Raw genomic sequence first — 13,586 nt, 5'->3', positions numbered from 1 at the left:
TATTGATTTATGAGCTTGATATAAGAATTTCTTTTCATGTAGCAAGTCACCTTTTCACTTATAACAGAAGCATCAATAAATTATGACACAGATTTCACTGACTTATCCATGTATTTCTTGAAAAGCTATAATCACCCTGAAGAGGTGAGATGGAGGAAATTTAGTCTTATAGCAAGACTGGTGCTAGTTTATTTCCAACCTAGAAATATGGTAAGTTTTACTACATCCTAAGAGATATCACAAATTAGACATACAGCCCATTCTACTAAGTGAAGTATCACAAGAATGGAAAAACAAGCACCACATGTACTCACCATTAAATTGGTATTAACAGATCAACACTTAAGTGAACATACAGTAATAACATTCATCAGGTGTTAGGCAGATGGGAGGGGGGTTGGGGATGGCTGTATACATACCTAATAGGTGCAGTGCACACTGTCTGGCAGGTGGGCATGCTTGCAGCTCTGACTCCGGCTGAGCAAAGGCAATATACATAACCTAAATATTTGTACCACAGTAATATGCTGAAATAAAAAACAATAAAAGAAGAAACATACAAACTATATTCTCTGACCACAACAGAGTGAAATTTGATATCAAGAACATAATGAAATTTGGAAAATTCACAAATATGTGAAAATTAAAAGGAAATTACTAATTATCAAATGGGTCAAAGACAGCATCAGAAGGAAAATTAGAAAATACTATGAAATTTATAAAAATAAAAACAAACATACAAAAACTCATGGGGATGCATGCAAATTATTTATAAGCAGTAAGTGTCTACTTTTAAAAACATAAGAAAAGACCTCAAATTAATCTTAACTTTCTATCTTCAGAGTGTAGAAAGAATAGCAAAAAAAAAAAGTAAATGGTAGGCAATAAATAAATGTTAGAGAAACAAACACACACACACGCACACACACACATACACAGAAAATAGAAAAATAACTGAGAAATCAACAAAATCCCATAGCTGGTTCTGTGAAAAGATCAACAAAATTTACAAATTCACTAACCTAGAAAAAAGAGAGAATGAAGACTCAAATTGCTGAAATTACCAATAACTATCAATCTTAGAGAAATACAGAAGATTATGAAGAATACTATGAACACTTGAGTACCAACAAATTAGATAGCCTTGTTGAAATGGACAAATCTCTTTAAACATATAAACTATCAAATCTTGGTAGATTTTCTACGAAGTCGTAGAAAATCTAAACACATCTATAACAAATAAAGAGATTGAGTTAGTTCCAGACAATTAAAAATCAAGAACCAGATGGCTTCATTCAGAAATTGTACCAAATGTTTACAAAAGAATTACCACCAATCTTTCTCAACCTCTTCCAAAAATCATAATAAAAGAGGAAAGAATGCTTTCTATTAATAACTCTTTCTATGAGGTCGGTGTTACCCTGATACTCAAACCAGACGATGATATTATGAAAAAACAGGAAAAAAAATTGATATTCCTTGCAAATATACAGTAAATGCAAAAGTCATCAACAAAATTCTAGCAAACTGAATCCACCAGCATATAAAACACATTATACAGGATGACCACATGGGATTTATCCCAAGAATGCAAGACTTGTTCACATACAAAAATTAATCAATGTAATATGTCAGTCAAAAGAACACAGAGCAAAACTCACATGATCATCACAATCGACTCAGAAAAATTATTTGACAAAATCTAACACCCTCTCTATTTGTAGTTTAGTATAAACACTCAACAGCCTAGGAATAGAAGAAAATTTCCTTCAGCTTATGAAATACATCTACAAAAAACACACAGCTAATATCATAGTAAGTAGTGAAAGATTGGATGCTTCACTCTTAAGAACAAAAACAAAACAAGAATGTCTTCTTTTAGCATTTCTAATTTGTACTGGAGGCTCTAGCCAGGGTAATTAGGCAAGAAATTAAAATGAAAGGCATCCAGTTTGAAAAGGAAGGAATAAAACTGTCTCTATTTGAGATGATATAATTTTATATCTAGAAAAATCTAAAGAATCCACAAAAATCTATTAGATCAAATAAATGTGTCTAACAAGATTGTAGAATACAAGATCAATACATAAAAATCAGTTGTATTTCTACACACCAGCAATTAACAATCTGAAAATGAATTGAGACAATAATTCCATTTACAATAGCATTGAAAGGAATAAAATACTTAGGAATAAATTTAATCAAACAAGTATAAGACTTGTTTATTAAAAGGTACAAACCATGTTGAAAAATTAAAGTAGACCTAAATAAATGGAAAGACATCTTGTGTTTATAGATTGGAAGACTTAATATTGTTAAGATGAAATACTCCCTAAATTCATCTACTAATTCAATGCAATACCTGCCAAAATTCCAACTGTTGTTTTGCATAAATAGACAATCTGGTTTTAAAATTTCTCTGAAAATATAAGGAGCACAGAATAACCAAAACAATCTTGAAAAAATAAGAAAATTTGGAGGACTCTCAGTACCTGATACCAATACTCACTATAGAGTTATCCTAATCAATACAGGAAAGTATTTGCAAATCATATATCTGATAAATGCCTGATATCTAGAATATATCAAGAATGCTTAAAATACAATAATAAGACAACCCAATTGAAAAATAGACAAAGGATCTGAATAGACATTTATCCAAAGAAGATACACACATATCCAATAAACACATGAAAAGATAGTTAACATCATTAGTAATTATAGTGGGGCTGTAAAATGGTGTAACTGCTGGAGAAGAGAGTTTTGCCAGTCCTGAAAAAGTTAAATATAGAGTTACCCTATGACCTAGTACTCCTGGGTACACATCCAAGAAAATGTAAAAACACGTCTAGACAAAAAAGTATATGTTAATAGCAGTATTATTCATAATAGCCCACAGCTGAAATGACTCAAATGTCCTCAACTAAACAATGGATAAACAAAATGCAGTGTAGCCACACATTGGAATATTATTCAACCATAAAAGAAAATGAAGTACTGGTATGTGTTACAACATAGATGAATCCTGAAAAAATTATACTGTTAAAAGAAGCCAAACACAAAAATTCACATATTATATGAATTTAGTTATATGAAATGTTCAGAATAGGCAAATCTAGAAGGACAGAAAGGAGATTAGTGGTTGTCAGTGGTTGGAAGAGAGGAAGAATGAGGAATGAATGCAAATAGGTTAGGGGTTCCTTTTGGGGCCAATGGAAATATTCTGAAATTAGATATTGGTGATTATACAACTTTATAAGTAGACAAAAAAAACCCATTGAATTGTATGCTTTATAAGGGTGACTTTTATGGCATGTGAATTGTATATCAATTTAAAAAAAAGTGAAGCATTAAGAACTAAAGTGAAACAACCACCCAGTTTCTGATTGCCAAATGTTTCCTCTTTTCATATTATAAACAGACATTTTTTTAGAAAGTAAGAAGTAATATTTCAAAATATTTCAAATATATGGTCTTATTTCCATAACAGATTATAGACAAATAAACCAGTCTCTGTATTTCTTAGAAAAATAATATAGTCTCTAAATATTTCTTGTCCATATTTCACCTCTAGTATCTATATATTTTTATTAATAAAAATATATTAATTTGTAAGAACTCTTTATATATTTATCCATCCATCCTCCTTGTAGATTGATAGTACATGTCCCAATATGTCATTTTATTTTCAATTTATTGTATGATACTTTAAGAAATATAATAAAGTATATCATTCTTTTGATGTATATCACCATTAGTTTTATACTTATGGAAAGAGATACTAAGTGTATCTCTTGTGTGCACTCAATAAGAGATTTTCTGTCTAAAGTGAGGCTATCTTTGGGCTCAGAAATAATATCTCTTATTATGTATTAAATTGTTTCTCCCCAATTTCTGTTTTCTTCATTTTTTCTGAAATTTTTATTTTATCTATATATAGGTGTATGTATGTGTGTGTGTGTGTGTGTGTGTGTGTATATATCTATATATATATATATCAAGTCCATCATCCTAGTTCTTCGTTTTATGGCTTTCTCGTAATACTTATCTTCTTATTCTTTTCCCTGAGTTCCAGAGAAATTCTTGTTTTTTATCATCTACATTACTGATCTGTTTTCTACAATATTCCATCTGATCTTTAAAAGATTATTTAAAGCTTTAGTTTGCTGTATCAAGATCTGAACCCATTGCCATATCTTCCTCCCATTGCTTGTGTTGAAGTCTTTTTCTTTTGTCAGTGATGCTAATCAGAAATTGTTGGTTAGCTTAGTGTCAGACTTTATTATCTAGGGTACTTTTATCTAATTTGCAATATACAATGAGGCCCTCATCTCTTTTCACTATCCTGTCTCACCTGTATATTATTTTTTAGAAATTCTTTTAGTTTTCAGAACTTTTTCCTAAATTTTAAATGTGATTTGTATGTTCTCTATTTATTTTCTTTTTATCAGTCAATTCAATAAAATTTGTGACAAAAATGGTGTTAAATTCAGATTGTCTCTTGACAGATATTCACTTTGCTTATTTACAAATGTGTTGCAATAGACAGTATAAAGCAACCAGAATTAGACATATTTCCAGTTCTATTAATTGGCAATACTCTGAATTAGAATTACAATGGAGTGTTAGAACTCCTCCCTCTCTGGCCAATACATTGTCATTGAGTAAATTTGAAGTTGAATGCCTCCTCCAGGGAGAACCAAAGCAAGGCTCCTGGGTTTATGATCAGATTATGGGCTAGAATTTAGTATTATTTTAATATTTCATACATACCATTCATATTTAAAAATACACATCTATATGGGTGTGTATATGCATACATATTCATAGTTTGTATACTTGTCTACACAGCAAGCCCCTCTTATGACAAGGACTTGACATCTTTTGTCTTCATGTTGGCATTTAATCAGAGTAGATGCTCCAATAAAGAGGAATTGTTGAACTTTCACATTAAGCTCCTCAAATTTCATCCATTATTGTACATACTTTTTGCCTTAGTGACTCTTTGTCACAACTTGAACTTTAAAATTGAATCAACTTAGAGAACTTGAACTTCAGAGGATGAATCTATGACCACAGGTGGCTGTACCTGCAAAGATGGTGCTGTTATACTCCTGTTTGATGGTGTTTACTACATGCCAGTGCTGTTCTAAGTCCCTTTCTTGTTTTATTCACTTAATATAATAGACCTAGCAGGTCCAGTACTTCTATTAACTTAGTTTTATAGATGGAGGAACTGAGACTTATAAAAACTAAAGTAACATATTCAAGGACACAAAATAGTAATTGATAGATCCAGGAATTGAAAAAAACAATCTAGCTCAGAATCTAAGCTCTTAACCAGTATACTGTTCTGCCTCTCACTAGGACAAGTTCTTACTATTTGCATTGTGGAATCCAAGAAAAAGCTACTATGCATCATTTTTTCCTTTGCTTTGAGAAGCTGTAGCTTCTTTTACACCATCCTCGATATACCTTGTAGAGATTCCATACTGTATAGGAAAGATCTATTGGATCTCATTTTACCCTAAACAAACATTTGTTAAGCACTAACTATGTGCTTGGTGCTGTTGCAAATATTTTACACATATGATCACATTTACTATGAAGTACATAAGGCTAGCATCATTGTCCTTTTTACTAACATGAAAATAGAGGCTCAGAGTTTAAGTCAACCATGCAAATATTAATAGTTGAAAGGTAAATTGGAAATTAACTCCAGTTACCTAAATGGGAGGAGAATCACATGATAAGATTAACAAAATTTCCTGGCTTGGACCAGGAATTCACTGAACTTGCCAAATGTTTTGTACCTGTGCTACACCCCCCCTTTCTTGATACTGAGTACATATCTCCTAAATCACAGTTCCAGACTTTTCCTGGCATTACATGAAATTCCATTTCATATAATCCAGAATGTTATTCTGTCAGACTATATTGTCACAAAATTTGATTTAGTAGCACATAGTAGTATTTATTCACTCATTGAGCAAACACGTATCCCCTATGGGAAAGTTGAGATGCTAAAGATAATAAGACCCAATGAAAAAGGCCAACAAAGAGCAGGACATGCATTAATTTTGCATTGCATTTTAAATACATTTTTCATAATTAATTTCCATTATTATAATATGAGTTTTCTGAGGGCAAGTACTGTGTCTTTTATCTTTATAATTTCTGAGCCTATCACTGGGAATTAATACAGGGATGGGAACAAGTGCATGGCTCCAGAGTCCAGCAGATCTGAGTGGAAAAGTAGTTCTGCCATCTAATTAGCAGTAGGGAAATTAGTTAAATTCCCTTTTGAATGAGAGTAGTAATACTTGAAAGGATTTTGATCAGAACTAAATGAAATAATGCTTATAAATTGCCCATTGTAATATTTGACACATGGTAGTTTTTCAATAAAAAATATTAATTATTACAGATGTTAAATCAATATGTGTTAAATGAACCACAGTAGAGCGCAATCGGTGCTATAATCAACATTAATTATAAAGTTTTATAAGATCATATCATATCTAGCGACTAGTTGTGCCTAAGTGAGGAGCTTCAAAATGTGGGTCACATCATCAGTAGGTTCCTCAAGGGTAGGTTATGTCTGCCAATCAGAAGAGGGCAGGAAAAAGAGGGTACCAAAACAGCACAGTCCAGATAGAATATTCAAAAGTCCCCCTGCCTATGACAAAAATTTTTCCAGGTACTGGATAATTTTATGGGTATAAGTTCCTTAGAGAATATGAAGAAAGGCATCAAGCAAATCTAAGATGTCATTCACCTTGTGGGGGAAACATGCTGATTGATAGAGTTCTGAACAGAATGCCAGAGCTCAACCTTGCTTGAAGATAAGCTCAGCCCCTCTTAGATATGCACATTCCTCATTTGCCTGAAGAATGTAGCTGATAACTGCGCTGTGAAATGATTTTTGGCGGGTGCCTTTCAAAGCATTAGTATCCCTGTCATCTGTCACAATTTGCCTAAAACTTTAAATGAGAAAGAAAATTCCAACACTGAAATCTACTTTTAAATTAAGTTATCAAGATACCATTTCTTAGCTTCTTCTGTAGCTCTCCATGGTTATCTCCATTATATATACTACAGTGAATGGGGTAATTATCAGGTTGCCCACTGAAGGCCTATTTTAAATAATACATAATCATACTGTGACAACACATCATTTTACAGTTATCACTTTCTTAAGCTTATGCAATATTATCTAGGGTGGAAGTACTTATTGGATAAAATTAGAATTCCCCAATCCTGTTTTTAACCAAAGCTGAATCAGTTCTGAGATGAAAATGTTAACGTTTTCCCCAATGTATTTTTTTAAATTATGATTCCACATTAATGGGTACATTAAGAAAAACAAGGAACAACTTATAAGAGTTCATTGCTCCTTAGAAGTCAGGCTGTAAGTATATGCACACATGCACATGCTGACACACCCAACTTAATGTCTCCTCCCACTCTTACTTTTGAATCTATTTTTCCCCAGTATCCTTAACCTCCTTCTGAAAAAATAATCTAGGCCATAGGTAATCTTCATTTTATTGAAATGACTTCAAGGACAGTAGAGTATTAAATTGATTGAATTAGGGGAGAGAACAAAGAGAAGGATTAAATATTTTATTATAAATTAAAAAATTTTGTATTATAATAATAAATATTTGGCATTATGGGTACTATCTGAAATAGAATGTTTCTAATCTAATTGTGACCAATAACATGGTCAATTTTTAATGTTATTGAAGTTTGGGAGTTACAAAGTGGGTTGATTTGGTTTTGAATTTGAATAATATTGGCCTTTTACGTACAATAGCATCTTTTAAAGATTTCTGGAAAAGAAAGCATAATTTGGAAAAGATTAAAGATGTGTCTCCTGTGGACAGAACAATTATTATCACAAATGAAGGCTCTGTTTTCCTATTTTATACTTTTTCTTCCCAGGACAGTAATTGTACATGTAATTTCATGGAAACATAGAGGTATAGGATATAATGGCCCCAGGGTTAGCAAATATACAAGCCTAAGGAGGCAGTGTTGCATTTTTCTAAACAGAATTAACTCAGCAGTTGTAAAACAAGTCTTTGAAGATTCTACTGTGATATAAAATCTGAATACAATGATGCCCAGCAGATTATGCTCCCATTAAAAGGACGAAGAGAACTAAATACAGAAGAAAAGTATCAGAAGACTGTCTGAATCCTACAATTTGCATTGACAACGGTTAAGGCCCACCTCTACTTTCCTTCTGTGCTGCAGGATGTTGTATCCTGTGCCAACATCATAGAACGCTGAAGAAAGTGATTAAGCTTTGGACATCCATAAGTGACCTGCCCCAGCTACACTTTGTTGGAGGCATGAATAAGGCATCTTGAAAGATCTGAGAATATGTCATATTGGGAAGAGAGAGAAAGAATAGAATATCTGAGTTACCATCAGAGTCCTGCCTCTACTTTTGTGTTTTAAAGTATTGGCATAATCACTGCATGTTGAGTAGGCAGAAGTGCCAGGTTATTTTTCAGATAAGTCTTCGGTGGGTTGGAAAACCTGCAATAATTACCAGATCAGATTACTCATCAGTATAAACACTGATTAAAATTATTATAAACTTTAAATTGATTGCATTAAATTGCAAGTGTTAGTTATTCTCCTCAACTCTTGAATTGTATCATTTTTCTGCAGGAACTAAAATTCTGCTGTTATGTATAGTACTCTGTCATGTCACCTGCTTTTCTCTCTGCCATGCACTCTTTGATTAATCTATTTTAGGAGCTAAAGTAAACTGCATACTGATGATTCCATTTTGTTTAGATCTTAGAGCTACTGTCCAAGGCAAGCTGATTTTGCCAGTTTGGAGGTATGTCCAATAATGTAAATATGCAGAAAGTTATGCAAGAAAAGAAAAAGCATGTCTTCTCCAAGGGTTAATTCAATCAAATGTTGACCAATGAGCCAAATGTTTTGGTCACCCCTATCACCTCTCTATGCCCCTCACACATCCATCACAAGCATATCCCGGAACATTAGCTATTTTCATTGTGCTATGCTTTATAAGGTCAGTTGTGCTTTATACATTCTCAAGGAGCCTGCATAAAATATTTTGTTTAATTGGCTCATTAACAGCCATCAACTATTAAGTACTGTGTAGATGACTTTGAAAGTCAACTCCGGTTCAATTTATTCATCAGGCAATGATGATAATCCAGAGTGACTAGTTTGTATGTATATATAAAATGAGCGAGAAAGCTTGTTCAATTAACTCATGATTGTTCACACTAATGAATCACAGTTTCACAGAATTTGATGGATAGGCATCATATTGTATGTAGATCATTCAATATGGTGGATAATGAAAAACTATATTTGAGAGTTGGTTTGATATCTATAAGAACATGATATTTTCTACTAATCTGAAAATTAGCAGTGCTGCAAACAATGCTGTGTTAATCATGCTCAACTGGCCCCCATGCTGAATCCACTTCCTAGAGACATTGGAATGTTTGTCATCAACCCTCAGGCTGATGCAATAGACCAGCCTAAAGCAGAACTGATATTGCTTTGAAAACTTCTGCATCACATTGAATGGAGAAGTTATTAACATGCTGACTCTCAGCATCTCAGCAGGTTTACCATTTCTATTTTGAAGAATACTTTTTTTCAGATTCTGGCGTACTAGAGTAAATTAAGGAATTGGTGAGGGCAGTCTTAAAACCTTGGATTTAAAATTTGAATTACTAGCATTAGCAATATAAACTTAGTTTGAAGATTGGCCATGTATAATCATGATAATTAAAATTTGTATTAGTATTTATAATCTAACAGATATTCCATTATCTAATTTGCTTCTCACTATAACATTGTGATATAAGGACAACTAATATATATGCATTTTATAGATTTAAAGAAACTAGTGATAAAAGAAATCTAATGGATTGTCTAAAGTTATAAAGCAAGGAAATGGCAAAACTAGGACTTGAATTAATATTTTTTACTCCAAACGACATGATTTTTATGATATTCCAGTAAACTAGTGTTTGTTTTTTCTGATACAACTTTATAATCTGGTACTGTTTCTATTCTGTACTTAAAAAATAAAGTCAAAAACATAGAGTAAATTTATATAAATTGTGGTTGAGTCATAATTAGACATTTGCATGACAGGCATTGACTAAAATATTTCCATAAAATATTCTAATTAACCCTCAAAACGCTCTTATTAAGGAAATACTACATTTTTCCTCATTTTGGAGAAAGGAGGTAAGCTGCATTTTTTATAAATTGTAGTTACCCAAGGTAAGAGCAGTTAAATGGCAGAAGCCATATATTAATTGTAAATAGACTCCAGATCTAGAGCTATTTAGCAGTAGACAATAGTGTGTATATCATATATAGATATTTCTTTGTCTTAATATTGGATTGCCTATATTTTGCCATCCATTCAAAATAATTGTTAAATTATATATTATACTCCTATGTTTTCATACTTGGTTTTCTTAAAAAATTTAAATTGTTTTTTAATACAAATGAAAAAATATGCAGCTCAATTTTCTTAGTTTTGTATTTTACAGATTTCCAAACATATTTATCTAAATCTCTTTTTCTAAACATGCTAAAATGCTAATCCATTCTGTCCAAGGACATTTAATCTAAACTCTTTCCTTTTACTATTCAATATTGTTAATAGCATTTTTATGTTACAAAATAATTGTATGTTTATCACAAAAACTTTTGAAAATGCCACTCCCTCAAAAAAGTCACATGGAAAAAAATTGTCAGTGATTTTGCCATTAGGAACTGTTGTTAACATTAACACTTAGGCATATACTTTTACACGCTTTTTTCCTAAACCATACATGTTATAAGTAAGTTAAGGCACAGGAAGACTGCATAACTGGCTCAAGGTCCAATAGCCAAAGATGGAATTCAGACAAATTGACTCCAGTTGTTTCCTATCATCAAATAGATTGCGAATGTTTATCTGTGAAAAAAAATCTTAGTCCACAAATGACACACAAATAGACAGAGGGTCATATTGGATGTGTGAGCCATAATTTGCAAATTTCTGCTCTTGACTGCTGCTCTACCCTTCTTCTAAAGCCAAAACAAAACAAAAACTGAAAAAACAAAGAGCTTTGTTTTGACTGTGTTATTTCTTAAGATGTATATTTGACAACCAATTGGAGATATCAGGTCTGGGGTTCTTGGGATTAACTGGAAATATGATTTGTGGTATAACAGATTATATGAGGCCACAAAATATACATTTAACATAAAAAGTGACTTTAAAGTGTGAGTAAAATGTCTTTTGCTTTACCTTTCATTCCTCCCAAAGTGGTCAGGTAATGCTCATTGAGCAAACATTTACTTCCCTTTATGATAGCCTACAGTGCTGCCATTGTATGTGAGTTAATTACTTGGTATAGAACATACTCATAAAGAAAAGCATTGTTCTGTTTAAGGAATCCCATGTAACTCACTTGAAAAGGAAACAAAATTGTTGAGTCTGTTGGGAGTGACTTGATTCTGAACAAATTATGCTGGTCGGGCATACAGAATGTGTTCCAAATGATGATTGAAGACGAACTGGCACCTCACTTGCAGAGTCGTGCTGATTCTTGGCCAAAACATAAGCCATTATGTTTCGTTTCTTGCTATTTTATTCTAATATATAAATGCTGAAGCTACCCAAGTGAGAAAGAAAAAAAAAAAAGAAAAAAAGACTTTGAAATATTTAGATAGCTGTACTGAAAGAATTATCCACTATGACAAGATAATGGTTTATTACTAAAAGACAAATGGTCTTCCAAATCCCAATACATTTATCAGGAAATAAAAAAATACTTCAGACAAACATGATATATTTATTCTGAAGTATATTCTTTTAGGATGATAGTCTAGTTTCTTTGATTCAAGTATGCTAAATAACCATGTATAAAGGAATAAATTTAGCTGCAGATTCTAAAATCATTGCCAAGTTTAGCAGATAAAAAAGGAGACTTACAAAGTTTAGTGGGAGAAGAAAAAGACTTTGTTTTCAAAATGACAACTTTTTGACTGGCCTAAGTAATGAAAAAAATTATGAAAGTTGCTTAGAAAATGGTTATTTTAATACTCAGTGAATCAGAAAATTTTCATTTCTAAATATATTTATAGGAATTCAATGAAAAAAAATTAAGTAATAAAATCCAGAACTTACTGTTTTGAGATTCAAAGGAACTAGCTATTGAATGTTACCTATACTGAATTAATATAATAAACCTATTTAAAATAAGTATCTAAATTGATAAGATCATTTGGATCAAATACCTAATACAGAAAACAAGAAAACACAAAATTCTACCTTTGTTTAACAGTTTACACTATCTTCATAATGTGTTTTAACTATTTAAAATTTCTTATAATGTTATGAGTTCTGGTTATAATCAATAAAACTAAGTATTCTTTTTTTAATTTCAGAATATTTTGGCTACATAATTTGCTTTTGTACAGTTTGAGTCAAAGTTATAAGCTTTCTCATCACCTATATAGTGTGCATTGTACCCGGTAGGTGTGAATTTACCCATCCCCTGCTTCCCTCTCCCACCTGCTTGATTTCCATGGAGTTTTACTTTCATATGTGCACATAATAAGTGTTGATCGATTAGTTCCAATTTAATATTGAGTACATGTGGTGTTTGTTTTTCCATTCTTGCTATACTTCACTTAGAAGAATGGTCTCCAGTTTCATCCAGGTGTTAGAATAGATATTAGTTCACCATTTTTTTTTTATGGCTGAGTAGTACTGCATGGTATACATATACCACATTTTGTTAATCCACTCATGTATTCATGGGCACTTTAAAACTAAGTATTCTAATTCCTCTTGAAATATATTAGAAATACAAAGATTATTATGGAGTACTTTGTTTTGAGAAAACAAAGGAACAAATGTAAGAAGAGATGAAAGTAGGGAAGAGAAAATACTGAGTATGGAAGGAAGAAAGCAGGAAAGAAAGAAAAAAAAGATGATGCAGAAAGATAAAGAGGATAGAAGTACCTTAGGCTACAATGGGATCCTAAGGAGTCATATCATATTGACTATTTAATGGCCTCTCTCTCCTCATCTTCCTCTAAGGAAAGCTGACTCACCAATAGACTTGGCCTTCATGGGCAGTAGCTGTAGCTAACTTTCACTGGTCTCACTGTGGCCCTAGCTCTTTTTATTTTTTCCCCTTCAGCCAGAAACACTTGTTACATGATCAAATACAAGTAATCAGAAAAAGATTCACTAACTAATGACCCCTGATCTGTGACCTACAAAATGCCATCAAATATGAACAACCTCAAAACAGATTGTTTGTCCTTTGGATTTGTTGTTGGTTTGTTTGAGTTAAAAAACTGAAGGAATTAGTAATGGAAAAATAAAGACATTACCATTAAATGTTTCAATAAGGTAGACTTGGTGCCAGAGGCCCATGAAAAATCCAAACTATTGACGAAAATTTATGGAGGAACAGAAGTCTGCAGAAGCCAGTTGGTAGCAGGATATGGAAAAGCTGACACAGAAAATGAGGTTGAGTCACATTTATGCGTATATACACTCT

At 32.2% G+C, this 13,586-nt stretch overlaps 1 protein-coding gene across 1 annotated transcript in view; it reads left to right on the top strand.

The window, feature by feature from the left end:
- The window catches only part of LRRTM4 (leucine rich repeat transmembrane neuronal 4), a 685,545-nt gene that overhangs the window by 401,091 nt on the left and 270,868 nt on the right, over positions 1 to 13,586 (top strand). The window lies entirely within an intron of this gene.

Source organism: Lemur catta, chromosome 4 (assembly GCF_020740605.2).
Source record: "Lemur catta isolate mLemCat1 chromosome 4, mLemCat1.pri, whole genome shotgun sequence".
In the NCBI taxonomy this organism is placed as follows: Eukaryota; Metazoa; Chordata; class Mammalia; order Primates; family Lemuridae; genus Lemur; species Lemur catta.
The sequence above is the reverse complement of the archived record's forward strand: the minus strand, read 5'-3'. Positions and strand labels throughout refer to the sequence as shown.